At 70.2% G+C, this 12590-nt stretch overlaps 7 non-coding genes across 7 annotated transcripts; 3 read left to right on the forward strand and 4 right to left on the reverse strand.

The window, feature by feature from the left end:
- Positions 1-1810: 1810 nt before the first annotated feature.
- On the reverse strand, positions 1811-1881 carry TRNAG-GCC (transfer RNA glycine (anticodon GCC)). The gene has a single exon. It is a non-coding gene; the product is annotated as a tRNA-Gly (tRNA).
- Positions 1882-3479: 1598 nt separating this feature from the next.
- TRNAL-CAG (transfer RNA leucine (anticodon CAG)) lies at positions 3480-3562 on the reverse strand. Its single transcript has one exon. It is a non-coding gene; the product is annotated as a tRNA-Leu (tRNA).
- A 603-nt stretch (positions 3563-4165) lies between these two features.
- Positions 4166-4237, forward strand: TRNAD-GUC (transfer RNA aspartic acid (anticodon GUC)). The gene has a single exon. It is a non-coding gene; the product is annotated as a tRNA-Asp (tRNA).
- Positions 4238-4971: 734 nt separating this feature from the next.
- Positions 4972-5043, forward strand: TRNAG-UCC (transfer RNA glycine (anticodon UCC)). The gene has a single exon. It is a non-coding gene; the product is annotated as a tRNA-Gly (tRNA).
- Positions 5044-5312: 269 nt separating this feature from the next.
- On the forward strand, positions 5313-5384 carry TRNAE-CUC (transfer RNA glutamic acid (anticodon CUC)). The gene has a single exon. It is a non-coding gene; the product is annotated as a tRNA-Glu (tRNA).
- A 4897-nt stretch (positions 5385-10281) lies between these two features.
- Positions 10282-10352, reverse strand: TRNAG-GCC (transfer RNA glycine (anticodon GCC)). The gene has a single exon. It is a non-coding gene; the product is annotated as a tRNA-Gly (tRNA).
- Positions 10353-11948: 1596 nt separating this feature from the next.
- Positions 11949-12031, reverse strand: TRNAL-CAG (transfer RNA leucine (anticodon CAG)). The gene has a single exon. It is a non-coding gene; the product is annotated as a tRNA-Leu (tRNA).
- Positions 12032-12590: the final 559 nt, after the last annotated feature.

The raw sequence follows: 12590 nt of genomic DNA on the forward strand, positions 1-12590 counted from the left end.
CGAGACTTCAATCCCCTGTCATCGGGACAACCAGTCCTGTCTCAGGGGTTGTCCTCGGCTTCAGATTCAGAGAGGCCAAAGGGACAAATGCCACGCAGGTTCACTGAACAATGAGGACTTGGAAAGGAGGGGGTGTGCCCGCAGGGGATCCGTGTGGGGATATTGGGGCACGAGGGGTCGCTGGGGGCGGAGGTGCAGGCTGTGCTGCTGCTTGTGTTGCTGGTGGTGGACGAATTGGTGTTGCTGCTGCTGCTACTCCTGCTGCTGCTGCTGCTGCTGCTGCTGCTGGGGTGGACTTCTGTGCCGTTGGTTGTGGTGCGCGGGCTGCTGTGGTGATGGTGTGCATGGTCTCGGTGGTGGCGGTGGCGGTGATGGACTCCAGACTGTCGGCGATGGTGCCCGTGCCGCTGTGGTGATGGTGGACTTGGTGGTGGAGCCTGTGGTGGTGGAGGAGGTGGTGGTGGTGATGGTGGTGGTTGTGATCGTGGAGGACTTCGGTGCCGTTGGCAATGATGCCCATGCTGGTGCGCTGGTGGTGGACTTGGTCCTGCCGGTGATGGCGGCGGCGGCGGTGGTGGACTTGGTGGTGGTGTGGGCGGTACTGATGGGGGAGGACTTCGGTGCTGTGGGCGATGGTGCCCGAGCCGGTGTGGTGATGGTGGCCTTTGTGGTGGTGGTGCTGAAGGACTTTAGTGCTCTTGGCAACGGTGCCCGTGGTGGTGTGCGGCGGTGGACTCGGTCCTAGTGGTGCTGGTGTTTGCGGGGCGGCAGCGATGGTGGAGGACTTTAGTGCGGTGGGCGGCGATGCCCCTGCTGGTTCGCTGGTGCTGGACTCCGTTCTGTTGGTGATGGTGTCGGGGCAGTGGCGGTGGCGCCGAAGGACTCTAGTGCTGTTGGCAACGGTGCCCGTGGTGGTGTGCGGTGCTGGACTCGGTCCAAGCGGTGGTGGTGGCGGTACCCACAGCCGAGCCGGTGCTGGTCCAGGTGCCGCTCTGCTGGTGGACTTGGTGCCGCCGCTGCTGTTGCGAGGGGGGGGTGGTGGTGGTGGTGGTGACGGCGGCGGCGGCGGCGGTGGCGGCGGCGACGGCGGCGGAGGCGGGGGAGGGGGGCTGGGGGGGTGGGGAGATAGGTGCTGCCGGTGCTAGCGCTGGCGCGGGCGGTTGTGGACCTGGTGCTGCCGGGGGTCCTAGCGTTGCAGCAGCGGCGGAGTTTGCCGGCTACTGCGGCCAAGCGGGCCTTCAAGAGACTATAGGGCGGGCGTCGGGAGGATGTGGTGCCATGCATTTGGTCTTCCCGGTGCACCCCAGTGAGTTTGTGAGGGTCCCTGCAGGAGAATGGGACGGATCAGGGCTAAGGGTGGCAAGTCGGTTGCCCCTGGTTGTGCAAAGAGAGGAGGATTGTGGGAGTGTGGGTAGAGTGAGGCAGGGAGGGAGGAACCGTGGGCAAAGGCGGGGAGGTGGGGCGCGGCCCCGTGGGCTCTGGAGCGGCGCGGCGCCGGTGTGTGGTGGTGCCGGGAAGCGTTGCTGGAGGAGAGGCGGGTGAGCGAAGCGGGGTGCTCAGGGTCCTGAAGAGGAAAGGGGCAGGGGAGGCGTGTGGGCGGGCCAGGGGCGTCGGGCGCTGGGTGGAGTTTGGTCCCCTGGGCGAGAGAGACGGAGAGGAAGGGAACGGGCGGCAGGGCAGGGCCGGGCTCCGGCTGGGTCCGGAGCAGAGCTGGTTTCGGCCAGGGGCCTTGAGCGTGGGCGAGAGGAAGCCGGGGGCGCGCGCGTGCGCGCGTTGGGGCTGCAGGGCTGGCCAAAAGGGGACGGCGTGCTGCATGGGCCGGGAATCGAACCCGGGCCTCCCGCGTGGCAGGCGAGAATTCTACCACTGAACCACCCATGCACCGATGGCGGCGCTCCCCGGACGGCTTCCCCAGCGGCGCTCCCCAGCGGCGCCCAGACACGGGTCCGGCCCGGTGCTGGGGAGCATGGGCTTGGTTTGAGCAGGAGGCGGACGGGCGGTGTGGAACAGAGGCTCCGGGCACGTCCAGAGCCGTAGGGAGCGGCGCAGACGGGCCGAGCGCCGCACGGACGCACGGAGGCCCACTAGGCTCCTGCGGTGCTTTCTCCCCGGTCGACGGCCGCGGCGACACGTTGCCCTGCCGGGGTCGCCAGGGGAAGCCGGGAGCCGGACCCAGGCTGGCCAGCGCCCGAATCGCACCCAGCGCGGGGGCACCTGTGGCAGGCGAGGCTGAGCGCTGCCGTTGCCTTCAGCGGCTCCTCTCAGCCGGGACCCAAGGTCCCTTCGGCGGAGGGCTTTCTCGCCGGGGCAGAGTGTGCGAGGGTGGGCGGGGCTGGGGACCCGAGCTCCGGTGGTGTGCGCACGTGCGGTGCCGAGGGGTGGGCTGTGTGGGTGTGGGCGTGTGGGTGTCCGCGCGCGGGCGCCTGCGTGTTGTGTGTAGGAGATGGAGGCCCCGTCGCGCCGCCGGCGCGGCCGAGGAGCCGCTCAGGCCGGGAGAGCGAAGCAAGGCGTCTGAGCTGGGGCGCGCAGCGCTCCCTAGGGGGCCAGCTCGAGGGCGGGGGGGGGGGGCGGGGGGCGGCGGTGGTTGTGAGGCAGGAGCGCGATCCTGGCTCGCGGGAGCGCTCTGGCAGAGTGGCCGCTGGCTAGCTGGCCGACAGCGCGGTGAGGGAGCCCGCTGGGCTCCTCGGGTCCCGGCCGGGCAGCGGCTTCCGGCGCGGAGATGCGCTGGGGCGCCCAGGTGGGTGGCCTGGGGATCCAGGGCTTCCTTCGGCCCAGCGCTCACGGGAGCCACCTTCCCGGGCTGGACTCCCGGGCCAGGCGCACTGAAGGGAGGGCCCTGTCGTGGGCCGGCGAGCGGGTGGCCGGGCTGCCTGTGTCCGGGGAGGGAGGCAGGCAGGCAGGCAGGTGTGGCCAGGGTCAGGCGTCGTCAAGGTGGCAAATCCTCGTGGGCACCTCGGGCCACCTGAGGAGGGTGTGGAGAGAAGGGAATGGGGGCCGGCGGAAAGGACGGGCTGTCTGTCGGACGGTGTGCTCTTGGTGGCGGGAGTGCTCGGCTACGAGAGCGAGGCGCTGTTCACCAGGCACCCGTCCGGTGGAGAACCGAATGCGGAGGGCTTTCGGCATTTGCGCAGCCGGCTGCTCTGCAGGGGGCCGAGGGAGTGCAGCGGGAGCGGGAGCGGGAGGGAGGAAGGAAAACACAGCCCCCGGGAAGCAGGTGAGGAGAGGCGTGCTGCGAAGTTCCCCAGGCCTGCGGGGCTGGGGATGGGATCGGGTGGGAAAGGCGTGTGAACTGGTGGGCGGGGGCGTGTGTGCGCCAAGCCCGTGGCCAGGAGCGTCGAGGCGTCAGGGCTCGGCACTGGGCCCCTCCTGCGAGGGTGCAAGGCAGGAGCGGCGGGTCAGGCAGGAGCGGGCTTGCGATGGGGCGTGGTCGCGGCCCGCCGGGGTCCAGGGTCCCGGTTGGACGGGCCAAAAGGTGGGCGTGTCAGGAGTGGGATTCGAACCCACGCCTCCAGGGGAGACTGCGACCTGAACGCAGCGCCTTAGACCGCTCGGCCATCCTGACGGCGGGCCTGGGCGCGTCGCCGCTCGCCTGGCTGGGACCCCGCGCGAACGCTGGTGGCGGCCGGCGGCTGTGTGGGCGCGCAAGGGACGGGACGCGCGCCCCGGCCGACCAGGAGCAGCGCCAGCCGACTGGCCTGGCGCCGGCGCCGCCCAGCCCCCTCGCACGTCCCCGGCCCCGCACCCGGAGACCGGCGTCGGGCCAGCCTGTCTCGCCGCCGTGGGCGCCGCCGCCGCCCCCGCCCCCTCCACTAGGTCGTCGCCGCCCTCCCTCCTCCGCCCCGGCCCATCCCGGGCGCCCGTCCCCCTGCTCGCAGCCTTGCTTGCCCGCTCGGGCCTCTTCTCCCTGCGCGATCCGCGCCCGGCAGGCCCTAGGCGCCGGCGCACTCGGAGTGTTCCGCGCCGTCCGGATCCCGGGCCCGGCCCCGGGCCCGGGCCTGGAGTCCACTGCGAGTCGGGATGGGAGGGCTGCTCGGCGGGCCGACGCGCTTGGTTTGGGATCGGGTCGGGCCGGGTGTGGCACGTGGCGGGCGCCTGTGTAAGGCAGGGCGTCGAGGGCGGGCAGGCGCAGAGGGGTCGGGCGCCCGGCTGGCCGCCGCCGCCGCTGTCCTCGTTAGTATAGTGGTGAGTATCCCCGCCTGTCACGCGGGAGACCGGGGTTCGATTCCCCGACGGGGAGGCAAGACGCCCTTTTTGGTCGCCGGCGTCACCGCCGCTCTGTCCAAACGCTTGCCCCCAGGGCCCTTCCTCTCCTCCCTCCCGCGTCCGGCCAGAGGCGCGGGGCGACGACGCGTGCCCGCCCTGCCCACCGTGGACCGCCCCCACCGCTTTCCCTTCCCCGTAAGGCCGGGCGCGCGCGTGCGGGTTCGCCACGGCCCCGCCAGGGCCTCCTGTCGTGCCCCCGGCGCTTGACGAGTGGCCGGCTGCGGCGGGCTCCTTGGTGACGCCGACGCTGCCCGGTCCCGGATGGGGGTGGGGGGGGGCGCGGGGGACCGCTGGGCGGCGGCTGGTCGGGTCGTCTGTGGGTGCGGGATGTGGCCCTCGCCGGACGGCAAGCGCAGACGGGCCCGGGCGAGCGGGTCGCCGGAGGGATGCGTGTCTCGCGGGGCGGGGCTGCCCGGGCGGCAGCCGAGGGCCGGGGGAGTGGCACGGCGGCCGGAGCGCCCCCCAGAGACGGGCCGCGGGCGGCGGGGGGCTCGGGCCTGCGGAGCCGCCACAGCCGCATCGGGCTGGCGGGGCTGGGGCCGGGCCTGGGGCTGGGGCGGCCGCTGCTGGCGCCTGCGGCAGCGCAGGGCCGCGGGCCGGCGGGACGTCGGGGCAGGGCTGCGCCCGGCGGCCCAGGCGGTGGCGAGAAGGCGTGAAGGCGCCGCTGCGAACCCTGGGCCGGCGTCTCGGGGCGGCCCGGGCTGTGCAGCGTTGGTGGTATAGTGGTGAGCATAGCTGCCTTCCAAGCAGTTGACCCGGGTTCGATTCCCGGCCAACGCAGCTGGCCAACCTTTTGCGCGGCTCCAGGGCCCTCGTGTCCAGGCCCGATGAGAGCCCGGAGCCGGGAGCGTTGGCCCGAGGCCAAGCGCGTGTGTGAGGGAAGGAGGCGCGCAGCGTTTTGAGGGTGCTGCCAGCAGGGCAGGTGGATTGGTAGGGCCGGCGGGCGGCCGGCCGTGGCGAGGCTGGGGCCTTGGAGCCAAAGCAGAGGCGAGGGGCTGGTATGGAGGCGCTGCGTCCAGGGGGTGCGGGGCAGGCGCAGGGCCTGACGCTCCCTGGTGGTCTAGTGGTTAGGATTCGGCGCTCTCACCGCCGCGGCCCGGGTTCGATTCCCGGTCAGGGAAGCCTTTCTTCTTCCTCTCGGCCTACCGACCTCCCCAGCGCATCCGCACCCCTTTTAGCCGAAGCCGGCTGGCTTCTCCCTTGCCCCGCGGCTAGCCCCGCGGCCTCGGTGCCCAGACAAGGCCAGCCGGCCCGGCCAGCCCAAGCCTTGCCCCGTCGCCTCGGCCAGCCCAAGCCTTTTGGCCTCGCCAGCGGCCCGGCCGCCCGACGGCAGCGCATCGGCGCCTCCCCTGGGCGCTCGCATGGCTCCCCCTCTTCCTCCGCCCCAAACCCGAGAGGCCGCGCGTGACACCCTCTGTCCTCACTCGGGGCCACCGACAGACGCCCGCACGTCCGGCCACCGCAGGTGCTTGGACTCTCCGGCTGCACTGCTGACGCCAGGAGGAACCCCGCCACCCCTGACAAGCCACCCCTTGCTCCTTCCCGAGGGTCTAGTTAGTGGTGTCGGTGCGGGGAAAGGGGGAGGGGGCTGGGAGTGCGGGAAGAGGTCGGGGCAGGGTGAGCGATCTACCTCGTTGAGTCGGGTGGGTCACCTGCTGGAGCCCCTGGTCCCTTCCCTCGCCCTCGGGCCAGCCACCGCTCGGACCTGCTTCCCGGCCACCGCGAGCGGAGAGCGGCACGGTTGCGCCCGGGAGGTGGAGTTGGGAAAACGAATCTGGACGCGTCCAGGAAGCAGACCGACGGGCAGTGCAGGAGAGGGAGCACGAAGATTCGGGAGGCCGGTGGGGAAAACCCAACAGCCAAGCAGGGGGCACGGGGTGGAGGGCGCACCGGAGACAGACGGTGGACTCGGAGCCAACAGGTCCTTGAAATCGCATCCCCCATCCCTTGAATCCCACGGCAAAGTGGCAAAGCGTGTTCCCTGGAACGCCTTGCACCGCCTCCAGCCCCCACCCCCACCGCGCAGGCCCACGACCTAGATTTCCCGTTTAAGATTTTCATTTGGCGCCTTAGCCTGCCCCTAGCCAGGATCTACTCCAGCCCTCTCTCCACCCCTGTGCCCGTCGTCTTGTCCGGGTGCTCCTCCAGCTAAATCGCAGACCACAGTCTCCTTCCCACCACCACTTGCACGCCCCTGTCCGCCAAGGAGCTGCTGTGTGTTCAGAGATTGTCTCCTTTAGGAGCCCAAGCGGACAGCCCGTGCACCACCCAAACGGGCCGGAGCAGCACCATGGCTGGGTTGCGACAGGGTCGTACCAGCGGTGGAATGGAGCCGCTGTGGGCAGCCAGGTGCTTCCCAGCACTACGGGAAGATCCCTCAGCGCCTCTGTTTCTGTGTGTGTGTGTGTGTGTGTGTGTGAGTGAGCGCGTGTATCGGTGTGTGGTGCGTGCGCGTGTGGTGTGTGCGTGTGAGAGTGTGTGTGTGAGCGTGCGCGGTCGGTGGGTGAGCGTGTGGGGTGTGTGTGCTTGAGCGTATGGGGTGTGTGAGCGTGTGGATGTGTGTGTGTGTGAGCGTGTGGGGTGTGTGTGAGTGAGGGAATGGTGTGTGTGTTTGAACGTGTGGGGTGTGTGGGGTGTGTGTGTGAGCGTATGGGGTGTGTGTCTCAGCGTGTGGGGTGTGAGTGAGCGTATGGGGGGTGTGTGTGTGAGCGTGTGTGTGTGTGTGTGTGACCATATGGGGGTGTGTGCTGGGTGTCAGCATGTGGGGTGTGGCTACGAGCGTGTGGGGTGTGTGTGATTGAGTGCATGGGATCTGTGTGTGTGTGTGTGTGGTGTGAGCGTGTGTGTCGGTGTGTGGTGCGTGCGTGTGTGGTGCTTGCATGTGTGGGTGCGGGTGTGTCAGCGTGTGGGGTGTGTGTGAGCGTGTGGGGGTGGTGTGTGTGAGCATATGGGGCTGTGTGTGCTGTGTGTGTCACCACGTGCGATGTGTGTGTGAGCGTGTGTGTGCTGTGTGTGTCAGCATGTGGGGTGTGTGTAGGAGCGTCGGGGGGTTTTGTGAGTGTATGGGATGTGTGTGTGAGCGTGTGGGGTGTGTGTGAGGGTATGGTGTGTGTGTTTCAGCGTGTGGGGTGTGTGTGCTGTGTGTGTGAGCGTATGGGGTGTGCGTCTCAGCGTGTGGGGTGTGAGTGAGCGTATGGGGGTGTGTGTGTGGGGGGGTGACCATATGGGGGTGTGGTCTCGTTCTCAGCATGTGGGGTGTGTGTACGAGCGTGTGGGGTGTGTGTGATTGAGTGCATGGGATGTGTGTGTGTGTGAGCGTGTTTGTCGGTGTATGGTGCGTGCGTGTGTGGTGCGGGTGTGTGAGCGTGTGGTGGTGCGTGTGAGCGTGTGCGGTGTGTGTGACAGAGCGTATGGGGTGGGTGTGAGCGTGTGGGGTGGTGTGTGTGAGCATATGGGGCTGTGTGTGCTGCGTGCGTCAGCATGTGTGGTGTGTGTAGGAGCGTGGGGTGTTTGTGTGAGTGTATGGGATGTGTGTGTGAGCGTGTGGGGGGTGTGTGTGTGAGCGTGTGGGTGCGTGCCGTGGGGGATCCCGCGTGTTGAAGGTGTTTGCGCACGGGGGTGGCCTCCCACGGGAGTTAAGGCACAGAGGAACAGGATCCGAGCAGGAGAGGAGGGCCGGGGGCAGCCCGGGTGTGTGGGAAGGGTGCCGGGCGGGGAGGTGTGGGGCTTGCGGGACCCGGGCCAGAGTGTGGCTGGACACTCGGGCAGGGTGTGTGCAGAGGCTTCGGTGGGGGGGGGGGGGAAGGGCACCTTCCCCGGCGCCACGCCAGGCACGTACGTGTGCACCTGTGCGAGAGGGTGAGCTCTGAGGTAGCGGAAGGGAGAGAGTAGGAGTGAGCCTGAGGAGCCCGTGGGAGGCCAGGACTGCCGGCCGTGAGTGTGAGGGATGGGTGTCGGGCAAGTGGTGGAGAGTGGGTCCCGGTGCAAGAAAGCTGGAGGCCCCCGGGGTGCGACAGGACCCTGGCAGAGGAGGTGCGCCGGGCGGACACTGCTGTGCTGCGCTGCAAGGTGGTGAGGCCAAGGGGTGGGTGTTGGGGGCGTGGGTGGGAAGCAGGCAGGCAGGCAGGCAGGCAGGCAAGGGAGACCCAGAGATAGGGCTGGACCGGGTCTAGGAGCCGTCCCAGTGGGGTGAGGGAACCCACCGTCCCCGAGACTTCAATCCCCTGTCATCGGGACAACCAGTCCTGTCTCAGGGGTTGTCCTCGGCTTCAGATTCAGAGAGGCCAAAGGGACAAATGCCACGCAGGTTCACTGAACAATGAGGACTTGGAAAGGAGGGGGTGTGCCCGCAGGGGATCCGTGTGGGGATATTGGGGCACGAGGGGTCGCTGGGGGCGGAGGTGCAGGCTGTGCTGCTGCTTGTGTTGCTGGTGGTGGACGAATTGGTGTTGCTGCTGCTGCTACTCCTGCTGCTGCTGCTGCTGCTGCTGCTGCTGGGGTGGACTTCTGTGCCGTTGGTTGTGGTGCGCGGGCTGCTGTGGTGATGGTGTGCATGGTCTCGGTGGTGGCGGTGGCGGTGATGGACTCCAGACTGTCGGCGATGGTGCCCGTGCCGCTGTGGTGATGGTGGACTTGGTGGTGGAGCCTGTGGTGGTGGAGGAGGTGGTGGTGGTGATGGTGGTGGTTGTGATCGTGGAGGACTTCGGTGCCGTTGGCAATGATGCCCATGCTGGTGCGCTGGTGGTGGACTTGGTCCTGCCGGTGATGGCGGCGGCGGCGGTGGTGGACTTGGTGGTGGTGTGGGCGGTACTGATGGGGGAGGACTTCGGTGCTGTGGGCGATGGTGCCCGAGCCGGTGTGGTGATGGTGGCCTTTGTGGTGGTGGTGCTGAAGGACTTTAGTGCTCTTGGCAACGGTGCCCGTGGTGGTGTGCGGCGGTGGACTCGGTCCTAGTGGTGCTGGTGTTTGCGGGGCGGCAGCGATGGTGGAGGACTTTAGTGCGGTGGGCGGCGATGCCCCTGCTGGTTCGCTGGTGCTGGACTCCGTTCTGTTGGTGATGGTGTCGGGGCAGTGGCGGTGGCGCCGAAGGACTCTAGTGCTGTTGGCAACGGTGCCCGTGGTGGTGTGCGGTGCTGGACTCGGTCCAAGCGGTGGTGGTGGCGGTACCCACAGCCGAGCCGGTGCTGGTCCAGGTGCCGCTCTGCTGGTGGACTTGGTGCCGCCGCTGCTGTTGCGAGGGGGGGGTGGTGGTGGTGGTGGTGACGGCGGCGGCGGCGGCGGTGGCGGCGGCGACGGCGGCGGAGGCGGGGGAGGGGGGCTGGGGGGGTGGGGAGATAGGTGCTGCCGGTGCTAGCGCTGGCGCGGGCGGTTGTGGACCTGGTGCTGCCGGGGGTCCTAGCGTTGCAGCAGCGGCGGAGTTTGCCGGCTACTGCGGCCAAGCGGGCCTTCAAGAGACTATAGGGCGGGCGTCGGGAGGATGTGGTGCCATGCATTTGGTCTTCCCGGTGCACCCCAGTGAGTTTGTGAGGGTCCCTGCAGGAGAATGGGACGGATCAGGGCTAAGGGTGGCAAGTCGGTTGCCCCTGGTTGTGCAAAGAGAGGAGGATTGTGGGAGTGTGGGTAGAGTGAGGCAGGGAGGGAGGAACCGTGGGCAAAGGCGGGGAGGTGGGGCGCGGCCCCGTGGGCTCTGGAGCGGCGCGGCGCCGGTGTGTGGTGGTGCCGGGAAGCGTTGCTGGAGGAGAGGCGGGTGAGCGAAGCGGGGTGCTCAGGGTCCTGAAGAGGAAAGGGGCAGGGGAGGCGTGTGGGCGGGCCAGGGGCGTCGGGCGCTGGGTGGAGTTTGGTCCCCTGGGCGAGAGAGACGGAGAGGAAGGGAACGGGCGGCAGGGCAGGGCCGGGCTCCGGCTGGGTCCGGAGCCGAGCTGGTTTCGGCCAGGGGCCTTGAGCGTGGGCGAGAGGAAGCCGGGGGCGCGCGCGTGCGCGCGTTGGGGCTGCAGGGCTGGCCAAAAGGGGACGGCGTGCTGCATGGGCCGGGAATCGAACCCGGGCCTCCCGCGTGGCAGGCGAGAATTCTACCACTGAACCACCCATGCACCGATGGCGGCGCTCCCCGGACGGCTTCCCCAGCGGCGCTCCCCAGCGGCGCCCAGACACGGGTCCGGCCCGGTGCTGGGGAGCATGGGCTTGGTTTGAGCAGGAGGCGGACGGGCGGTGTGGAACAGAGGCTCCGGGCACGTCCAGAGCCCTAGGGAGCGGCGCAGACGGGCCGAGCGCCGCACGGACGCACGGAGGCCCACTAGGCTCCTGCGGTGCTTTCTCCCCGGTCGACGGCCGCGGCGACACGTTGCCCTGCCGGGGTCGCCAGGGGAAGCCGGGAGCCGGACCCAGGCTGGCCAGCGCCCGAATCGCACCCAGCGCGGGGGCACCTGTGGCAGGCGAGGCTGAGCGCTGCCGTTGCCTTCAGCGGCTCCTCTCAGCCGGGACCCAAGGTCCCTTCGGCGGAGGGCTTTCTCGCCGGGGCAGAGTGTGCGAGGGTGGGCGGGGCTGGGGACCCGAGCTCCGGTGGTGTGCGCACGTGCGGTGCCGAGGGGTGGGCTGTGTGGGTGTGGGTGTGTGGGTGTCCGCGCGCGGGCGCCTGCGTGTTGTGTGTAGGAGATGGAGGCCCCGTCGCGCCGCCGGCGCGGCCGAGGAGCCGCTCAGGCCGGGAGAGCGAAGCAAGGCGTCTGAGCTGGGGCGCGCAGCGCTCCCTAGGGGGCCAGCTCGAGGGCGGGGGGGGGGCGGGGGGCGGCGGTGGTTGTGAGGCAGGAGCGCGATCCTGGCTCGCGGGAGCGCTCTGGCAGAGTGGCCGCTGGCTAGCTGGCCGACAGCGCGGTGAGGGAGCCCGCTGGGCTCCTCGGGTCCCGGCCGGGCAGCGGCTTCCGGCGCGGAGATGCGCTGGGGCGCCCAGGTGGGTGGCCTGGGGATCCAGGGCTTCCTTCGGCCCAGCGCTCACGGGAGCCACCTTCCCGGGCTGGACTCCCGGGCCAGGCGCACTGAAGGGAGGGCCCTGTCGTGGGCCGGCGAGCGGGTGGCCGGGCTGCCTGTGTCCGGGGAGGGAGGCAGGCAGGCAGGCAGGTGTGGCCAGGGTCAGGCGTCGTCAAGGTGGCAAATCCTCGTGGGCACCTCGGGCCACCTGAGGAGGGTGTGGAGAGAAGGGAATGGGGGCCGGCGGAAAGGACGGGCTGTCTGTCGGACGGTGTGCTCTTGGTGGCGGGAGTGCTCGGCTACGAGAGCGAGGCGCTGTTCACCAGGCACCCGTCCGGTGGAGAACCGAATGCGGAGGGCTTTCGGCATTTGCGCAGCCGGCTGCTCTGCAGGGGGCCGAGGGAGTGCAGCGGGAGCGGGAGCGGGAGGGAGGAAGGAAAACACAGCCCCCGGGAAGCAGGTGAGGAGAGGCGTGCTGCGAAGTTCCCCAGGCCTGCGGGGCTGGGGATGGGATCGGGTGGGAAAGGCGTGTGAACTGGTGGGCGGGGGCGTGTGTGCGCCAAGCCCGTGGCCAGGAGCGTCGAGGCGTCAGGGCTCGGCACTGGGCCCCTCCTGCGAGGGTGCAAGGCAGGAGCGGCGGGTCAGGCAGGAGCGGGCTTGCGATGGGGCGTGGTCGCGGCCCGCCGGGGTCCAGGGTCCCGGTTGGACGGGCCAAAAGGTGGGCGTGTCAGGAGTGGGATTCGAACCCACGCCTCCAGGGGAGACTGCGACCTGAACGCAGCGCCTTAGACCGCTCGGCCATCCTGACGGCGGGCCTGGGCGCGTCGCCGCTCGCCTGGCTGGGACCCCGCGCGAACGCTGGTGGCGGCCGGCGGCTGTGTGGGCGCGCAAGGGACGGGACGCGCGCCCCGGCCGACCAGGAGCAGCGCCAGCCGACTGGCCTGGCGCCGGCGCCGGCGCCGCCCAGCCCCCTCGCACATCCCCGGCCCCGCACCCGGAGACCGGCGTCGGGCCAGCCTGTCTCGCCGCCGTGGGCGCCGCCGCCGCCCCCGCCCCCTCCACTAGGTCGTCGCCGCCCTCCCTCCTCCGCCCCGGCCCATCCCGGGCGCCCGTCCCCCTGCTCGCAGCCTTGCTTGCCCGCTCGGGCCTCTTCTCCCTGCGCGATCCGCGCCCGGCAGGCCCTAGGCGCCGGCGCACTCGGAGTGTTCCGCGCCGTCCGGATCCCGGGCCCGGCCCCGGGCCCGGGCCTGGAGTCCACTGCGAGTCGGGATGGGAGGGCTGCTCGGCGGGCCGACGCGCTTGGTTTGGGATCGGGTCGGGCCGGGTGTGGCACGTGGCGGGCGCCTGTGTAAGGCAGGGCGTCGAGG

This window comes from Eumetopias jubatus, unplaced genomic scaffold, assembly GCF_037043125.1.
Source record: "Eumetopias jubatus isolate StellerSeaLion01/CBP00866 unplaced genomic scaffold, mEumJub1_p1.0 scaffold_182, whole genome shotgun sequence".
NCBI classification, from domain to species: domain Eukaryota; kingdom Metazoa; phylum Chordata; class Mammalia; order Carnivora; family Otariidae; genus Eumetopias; species Eumetopias jubatus.